This window comes from Oreochromis aureus, linkage group 13 (assembly GCF_013358895.1).
Source record: "Oreochromis aureus strain Israel breed Guangdong linkage group 13, ZZ_aureus, whole genome shotgun sequence".
NCBI classification, from domain to species: Eukaryota; Metazoa; Chordata; class Actinopteri; order Cichliformes; family Cichlidae; genus Oreochromis; species Oreochromis aureus.
Genome location: NC_052954.1, coordinates 23,078,384 through 23,086,875, shown reverse-complemented (window position 1 = coordinate 23,086,875; position 8,492 = coordinate 23,078,384). Strand labels below are relative to the sequence as shown.

General features: G+C 38.1%; 1 protein-coding gene across 1 annotated transcript in view; it reads left to right on the top strand.

The window, feature by feature from the left end:
• Positions 1 to 3,594: 3,594 nt before the first annotated feature.
• chrm3a (cholinergic receptor, muscarinic 3a) overlaps positions 3,595 to 8,492 on the top strand; it is an 85,869-nt gene continuing 80,971 nt past the window's right edge. Inside the window, exon 1 of the mRNA XM_039621392.1 lies at positions 3,595 to 3,645. The gene's annotated coding sequence lies outside the window, so the exon portion shown is untranslated. The remainder of the gene's footprint in view (positions 3,646 to 8,492) is intronic.

Here is an 8,492-nt window from a genome sequence, read left to right as displayed (position 1 = left end):
TTTATGAATGTGTTATGGATTAAAATATCCTTTTTAAGAAGTAGTTTATGACTGAAACTCATCATATAAAATTGAATAATAGATGTTAGGTGTGATGAGGTTGGGTTTTTTAACATGCGGATTTGAAGGCTGAGTATGAATCTTTAAACTTAAGAGGCTAAAGTGCCGTGAAAGGTAAATTTAATTATGTGTGTGGGAAAAGGTTTCATTAGCATGCATAAGCGGTGCGCAGCTATAAGTATTCAGAAGTGGCCATTTGAACTTAATTTAAATATCCGTGCACTGGTCTGTTTCTGTTTAAAGTATTAAAGAAGAGAAATTAAATTGATTTTGAAGTGATATCACAAATACAGGACCGCTGTGAATTCATGCATGATTGTGTGGGCAACTGAACCTATTTCTGTCTCGTCCTCTGTTTGCCTTTCTTGCCGTCTCTCTTTGTGGGCACTCGTCCTCCCAGATGTTATTTGCACCTGCGCTACACGCTGTGTCAGTCTTCTCAGTGGCGGCAGCATCTTGGCAGTGCTCGATGCGGAACCAATAACACAGAGGTGTGATCATAAACACATCAGGATCCTGGCACAGTGGCAAAATGGTATTTAAGAACACACACCCAGACGAATGCACACACGCAACCCTTCATGCGAGTACTTTTTTAGTACATTTTTAGTCATTGCTGACTTGCTGGAGTCCCCACCATGATATAAAAATACATAGACAGAAACACATACACATTTAACGTCACTTTGTGATGCAGGATTTGTGTAAGAAAGGTGCAACCAAAGGGCAAGTTTGTTTGCCTGAGAGATGTGAAAAGTATCAGTACTTAATTGAAGTCCAGCTCAGAAGATGCACATGGACCTATATGCAATTATGCATACATTTCTGGGTTTGATTCTGGTCTGGGACATTTGTTGCACGTTAATTTAAATTATGCAAACATGAGCCATGTTTAGATGAAAAAAAACAAATCGCAATTTTAATTCCATATTTGAATGTCAAAAAGCAAATGCCGATTGAAGGCAGAGACGTCTGCTTAGAACATTTCACACCTTATCTACTTCCTCAATTAATTTTGGTTGGAGCTTTTCAAATCTTTTTTTCAGATCTCCGTATCTTAAGCAAAGCATGCATGAAATGCTTGATACTTATTTTCAGATATTGAAGGAGGGAGACATCTGATGGCATTTAAAATGTTCAAATGGGTCAAAACATGAAAAGTGAATATTTGAGTTTCCATACACTAGGAAGAAATAAAGTTAAAGTGTACTAGTGTGTAGATTAAGAATTAAAAATTGTTTCCCTCTTATTTTCCACTCTGTTTATATTACCCTGGGGGATATGACAAATAGTCTCTATTTTAATGTCAAAAACTTACAGGTTTGTTCATGTTGCCTGTGATGCCTAAGTAAAAACACACACCTTAGGTATGAGATGTCTTTTTGCCTGAGTTGCATTGCATGTTACTCGCCCACTACTAAAAGCAAATGCATCCAAATGTATAGATTTGTGCAAATTTGTACAACAACAGTTGTCTAGTGAAATGTATGTATCCCCATGACTTTGGCAATCTGCTGAATCTTTCTTTTGTGCCACAGTTCGTGGCCTGCCAAGCTAAACTGTAATAAAATTGATGATCCCCCTAACTTTTCTTCTAGGGCATGTTCATCCAAACCCAGTATGAGCATGCAGTTATACAACAAGCAATAAGAATCATGGCTGTCTCCCAACATCCCCACTTCTCTGAATATGAATCTTTGCCATCAGAAAACCCAGGGTGCCAAAGTGCAAAACAAACAGCCTGAAGCCATCATTTGTCCCAGCCATTAAACTGCTGAAAACCATAATTAAAGACTAGCAGAACAGAGCAATGCATAATACTTTAACCAGTCCTTAGAAATTCATTTCTGGATGATTAAAAGTGATTAGATGGTCTAATGCTCTTTCTAATATATGTTTTTAGTATGTTGACAGTCCTGTGAAAAACTAAATACATTGTAACTGCTCTGTAGGAAATAAGTGGTTAAGCTGCTAATCAAATGCACCTGATTAACAGATCCTCAGCAAGCACGAGCACCTCTATAAAGGAAAAATTTTAGCAGTTTAGTTTTGTCAGGCCATGCAAAAAACCCAAGACTCTACTGGCCTCTCTTAGCATGTTAAATGTTAAAGTTCATGTCAGTACAATTAGAAAAAGTCTGAGGAAGTAGGTGACTCCTAATTTAGGTTTTTCCTCTAGGTTTATTTTATTTTTGCAGCCTGATGATGGCTTGCTTAAGTTGCATTGACATGCCATCTTTTTGGGCCCCATGTTGAAAGTTCCAGTGAACAACTACCAAATGCAAATTCAACACTTTGAATTAATTCCAGATTTTTTAACTGGCCATAAAACTCTATGCCAGTCAATTGTCAAATTACTTTTGAGTCTCTGAGTGTGTAAAATATTTGTTATTCCTAAACAGTTATTGCAATACTGTTGTTAAAGCCATTTAATGAAAACTGAATATTTGCACAACTTATGGCTCTAACTGCATCATATCAAATTTTAGCATTATTTTTGCCTCATATTCCTATTTCTGAGCAAATAACTGAAAACTAATATAGTGATACTGTTTTGGTTGCATGTGAACTTAATATGTAAAAAGTGCCTAACGTCAACTGGCCTGCGTTAATAGCTCACTATGAAAATGTTACCATGCTGAGGGTCAAATTTAGCTCAAATAATCAATGTTTGAAAGTACAACACCCCCACAGCTGCTAGTTGAGCTGTTATTATCTCGTATATCAAAAGTGTCACATCTCACCTCTTGTAGATTTTAGTTCGAATAAATCATGTGTGCAAATATCCCCTCATGAGGTAAAGAGACATAATGAACTGGTAGGAGAACTCTTTCTCCCAGTCAATCAAAACAGTGTGATCCAGTATTATCCTGCAAGCCTGCCTGGGATGGCTCTGATTAGTCCTGCATGAGGAGCTAATATGAGTCTAACAACCAGGACCAGATGTGCTCTTTGTTCAGAAGGTTGGGGCAAATGCGGATATTTATCAGCACTTAGCCTGATTGTATAAGTGCAAAGAGATAGAAAGAGTAAATCTGGGGTGCTTAAAGGTAGACATGCAGGCAGGCATGCGCTGTATATATGACCAGGCAGCATGCATACTAATTCGTCATAGCATTCATCCCTTTATTCGCCTTTGCTTATCTTGATTATTTCTCCCATCCCTTAGATCTCTTTGGGATTTTTAACATCTGGACGTCTGGATGTCCAATTCAGAATAAGTAGTCAGGCCAAGAATCTGCTCGAAAGACAAAAAGGACGAGCTCAGTTACTTTGGCCTTTGAGATTCAGCTGTTATCCAGTACATATAAGGGTTCAAAAAGCAGAAATTGTGCTCCATGAAAATTCATTCATTCATTTCTTGTTTTTCTATCATTTGTTTTTTTCGCTGTTACACTCTCATTCCTTATCACACAGACACACACGCCCCATGAGTGCTCGGATTTTGAACTGTAAAACCCCGATTGAATTTCTTTCTTTTATGAATATTGGGAGATCAGTATTTGACTAGCCAGGTGCACAGTTGGTAAATCACGGAAAATGAGAAGAGCTGGGACTTTGGGAGGACAGACAAAGCGGCATATGGTGAGCAAGTGGTTGGTCTATTGCATACTGATACAAACAAGTGATTCATGCACTTTGGCATTGTATTGTTGGATGTGGGGGAAGCCCTGTAGTGGCTCAAGGAGGAATTAGTCCAACTGGGTCTGTCAAAGCTCCGAGCCATGCTGTTAAGTTATCTCAAGCATGGAAAAGCTTCAGTCTATCCCTGGTGTGCTTGTGAGACACAGAATGCGAATAAATGCGATTCAATGTAAAATTCTGCTGTGATTTTGACTTTCAGCTGCATTTTGTTGTGTGTTGACAGTATACTTACTGACAGGCTTACTGAGGAAAAAGCGAAAGGGGTCAAAAGATTAATAATTACATTTGGGTTCTTTATCTAAAGGGATGTTCCATACCAGTGATAGCGATAATTAATTAGCTTACTCCTTTGGGGTAATTAAAACCCTCGATAATCTGACTTTGTTCTGACAGAGTGGCTTCTGACTGCTGACAGATGGGACATGGAGAAACAAGGCGAAACAGCAAAGTCTAGGGTGACACAATGTGTTAACTTGCAGAGTCATTTGTTTACGCTGCGTCTCACTGATGTTTGTTGAAGCTCCTCAGTTCACTCTAGCAGTCATTTAAAATTTCATATAATAGCATTGGAGAATATGTGGGATTTTGTGAAGGACACTGTGTAACATGCATTACAATGATACAGTGCTGACAGCTTCCTCACCTTGAGCCTGACACTGACTGCATCTGACAAAACATGTAGTTGTCGAAGCAGATGCAATCTCACTGTTGCTTGAATTTTAAAGGGGCTCTACTAATCTTACTCATGGAGATTTATTTCTTTGTTATAGGAGGCACCACTTAACTTATAACATATTCTGGGGTTCTGCACAAACTTTCTTTAGTCTGAAAGAAAGACTTCGATAATATGACTGCGATCCCACTAGGGTTATACTCATTTTTCTGTGAACGTATGAAATGTACTTATTTGTGAGGCAAAACTTGAAGTGAAAGATGATAATCAAGGTGCATTGTGTGAAGGGTCACACAGTCAGTGTGACCTGCCCTCTGCTGCTTCCATTTTCACATTCTTTTGCAAACCAAAGCTTTATAGATGTGCAATACTACATCACTAAAGCTTGGCTTTGATACGATGGGGCGGATATGTCAGTGAATGGTGTGGATATGTTTAAGAAGTGCACCTGGCTATAAATGGGAATGGAAAATAAAAGTTCTGATGTATTATGGCACGGTAAAATATTTACTTTGAAGGAAAACTGTTCTTTAATAGCAGTAGTTCTCCAGGCTTTCTGAAGGTCTTTCAAAGTGTTTCTTTGGACAATGTCTGCTTTTCCTCTCATTTTTCAGTCCAGCCCTTGTACCCGATCATATTCAGGAGGAGTGCTTTTTTGTTTGTTTGTTGAGCCACTTAACACTGACCTATGAATCATTCTAGAATGAAAAAGGCATTTAACTCAAGGGATGAACAAGTGTTGTGTCTACACATAACAGGAAATACACACCCAACAGAAAACATACACAGAAAGAACCAATTTTAAATGGTATCTTTGTTGCTAGCAACGTGTCCCATTTCTGTAAAAAATGCCAAAGATAACTGTTTGAAGGGGAAAAAATAGAATTTGTGACCAACAATGTTAAAAGAATTAGCCAGACAGTTGCCACATCTCAACACGGTGTACAGTGTGTTATTAAAAAATTATGAGGGATCTGACAGAAAAATCTGAAGAAGTGAAACAAACTATTTACAGTAGATGAACAGTATCTGAAAGCCATGTTCTAAGAAAAAACAAGAAATCCAGCCAAGACCTGACATGGAACCTGGTAGATGCAACTAGCCTTTCAGCGATCCAGCTACTGTTCACTAAAGCCTCTGCAGAAATGGTCTCAGTTGAAGGGTGGCTGTCAAGAAGCCATTCATAAGCAAGGGGAAACAGGGAGAAAAGGCTGAGCTGTGCCAAATTACACAAGACCTGGGCTGAACATCAGTGGCAAAATCTGTGGGGATCTTGTCAAAGTTGATGGAATTGTGAACACAGAACAATTTGGGTCATTCAGTACCTACTTTAAAGTGTGTAAGGGGCAACAGCTTCATTGCCAATGCACTTCCAGTGCAGTAAAAGCATACCTAGATAGAAAAAAAAAACACACTTTCACTTATGGATCGGTCTCCCCCAGAGCCCGGACATAAACTTTACTGAAGCAGTGTGGGATCATCTTAACAGAGCATGGAACAACAAGGCAGCTAACAACCAAAGAAGAGTTTTAAATGTTCTTTAAGTCTGAAGAACTATTCCTGAATACTACCTAACAATATTACAGGAAAATTATTTCAGCCTGTTTTGAAAAATAAAGGAAAGCATACCAAAGACTGAAATTCAAGCTGATTAGAATTGTGTAAACTCAGTTTTTGCCTCATGTATTGTATTTCTACTTATATTTGCATATCTTTCAATAAATCATTGCTTTTATTCCAAATGTTCCTGGCAAAATATAAAGAAATGAGGAATGACTCTTTTGCATAGTGCTATATGTATTATTATGTATTTTTATTATTAGTGTATGTATTATTATTATTATGTTTCAACAAATATAATCAATATCCTAATCAGCTTTATGCTACAGTAAAAGAGAAATGTTATTTTCTCAATGGATCCGGTGAAGATGATACTTTATACCAAGTCAGCTGGATGAAATAAGGAACTATTTTTTTTTTAATCTTAAATATTAGTTAGTTTTTTGAGGTAATTCTGGTGGTTATCACATTTTTTTTTCTCTGTTTTATCTCAGGCAACTGTTCTGATAGTGTCTCCAACTTTGGTGCCAGGTTGAATCTAACCTAACCTACTACTAAATCAGAGCTGAGTGTAATGATGATTGACTCCAGCCTTTAGTCAGCATGTGTCACCCCTCTAGTCTGAAAGAAGCACTTTCTATCTACTAAGCTCGACTGGATTTTGATTACGCTTTGTCAGAAGATGACACAAGCTCTAACCACAGGCTGTTGACCTCTGAGTGATTACTGGCTGATTGCCCTCTCCATGGTTTCCTTTATAACTGAATCATTCAGGCTCAAATTCAAACCTTTGGATGCACAGCAATTGCTGGTTATGTTTGGAATAAATTTCTGATTGTCTGAGATTGCACGAGGGGTTTTAAAGTACGCATAGTGTGGTAATGAGGAATATCTGGCCAGATATTTTGCCTAGCCATCTTTACTTTGAAGAGCTTCCATGGCTCTTTTATTTTGTTTACTGTTTCTCACTGCTCATCTTTTCTGTCAGTGCTCTCCTCTCACCCCAAGCAGTCGGGGCAGATGGCCGCCCTCCTCTGGTTCTCCCAGAGGTTTTTGCCCTGTTAAAAGGGAGAAATTTTCTCCCTACTGTGGTCAAATCCTTGCTCAAAGGGTATGTTAGGTTTGTCTTGATTGTTAGATCTTTGCCATGGGATGGCGTGTTGTGAAATACATTCTGCAGGGAGACAGAGAGAGACTGGGCTTACTTATATATTCTGCTGACAACTTGTTAAAGGACAAGGGTGACAGCAGAGATGACAAGTCGTGGTATGATCAAGGTTAGTGCTAAAATTCCAAGAAAAATACTGAATTCTTTGGGCAGAGGGAGAGGATTAGACTTTTTATTCATGTGAAGAGAGGGATGTCAAGATGCCTATAAAAGGGAAAATGCTGGACTGAATGTGTATGGTGGAGACAAAAAGCTAAACAAAAGTTGAAGTTGGAGAGGAGAGAAAAGAGGGGGATCATTGTGAAGCTGGGATTGCTGGATAATTCAACACTTCATTTGTATTCTGATGCCAGAATCTCATTGCACATGTCATGAATGGACGTGGTTACATATACACAGAAACTACACACAGAAAAATCATCCCCGGGCTGTTAGCTTCTAATTATTTCCCCCCCAAAAAACATGCATTCTAAATCGAAAAGCCCTCCAGAAAATCAAAGACTTGTGTTATTCATCATATCATCACCACCAGTGCCCAGCGTCAAAATATGGGAATGCATAGTAATCAGTTTTCTTTCTGTACATGCTGCTTGTTTACATATTCAAAGAAACTGTATGGAAAAAAATGTTTATATACTTATCTCTTAGAGGTGGTAATTTGTTTATGGGCACAGATGTGTTTTCCAGAAATATTTGCCAACATGAGGTTTTAAACCTTTATATCAGTTTGTCTGAGCTGTAATCATTAGTGGAAATTACTCATGCTGTGAAATTAGAAACGTAAGATCAGACAGGCAATATTTTGTGCCGAGTATCACCGAGAATAACTCCAAGCGTGGTTCCTGAAACACTTTATGATTTGAAGCAGTGATGCATGCTGTTTTCATGCTGTGACATTGTTCTAATTTTTATCTACGAGGCCCCGAAAGACAAATTATTAAAATGAAAGTGATTCTACCCATTCCGTCCCAAGCCCCTTTTTTTGTCCATTCAAACTGCTTTTTTTTCCTGTTTTTGCCGACTCAGATGTTGGTACACATGAAGTAATTCTTCTGTTTTCAGTTAGTTTTAACTTTCTAACACAAAATAACTCCTGCTCACTGGATATTTTCTCTTTTTCATTCTTTGTAGACCCTACAGATGACGGGGTGGGAAACTAGATCAACAGTTTCTGAAATACTCATGTCAGATTAGCACTTGAATACTCTGACCAGAGATGTTGAAGTTTAGTATATGAGCAAAACTCTTGACCTTGACTGTTGAAGTTGCTCCTTTCACATAAAAAGACATGACTGGATAGGTCGAATGTAGATTTACCTGAGATTAGTGAAATGGATGAATTGGTTTAGTTTCAATTGATTAGTTTTGAGCTGGAATTAATTCATT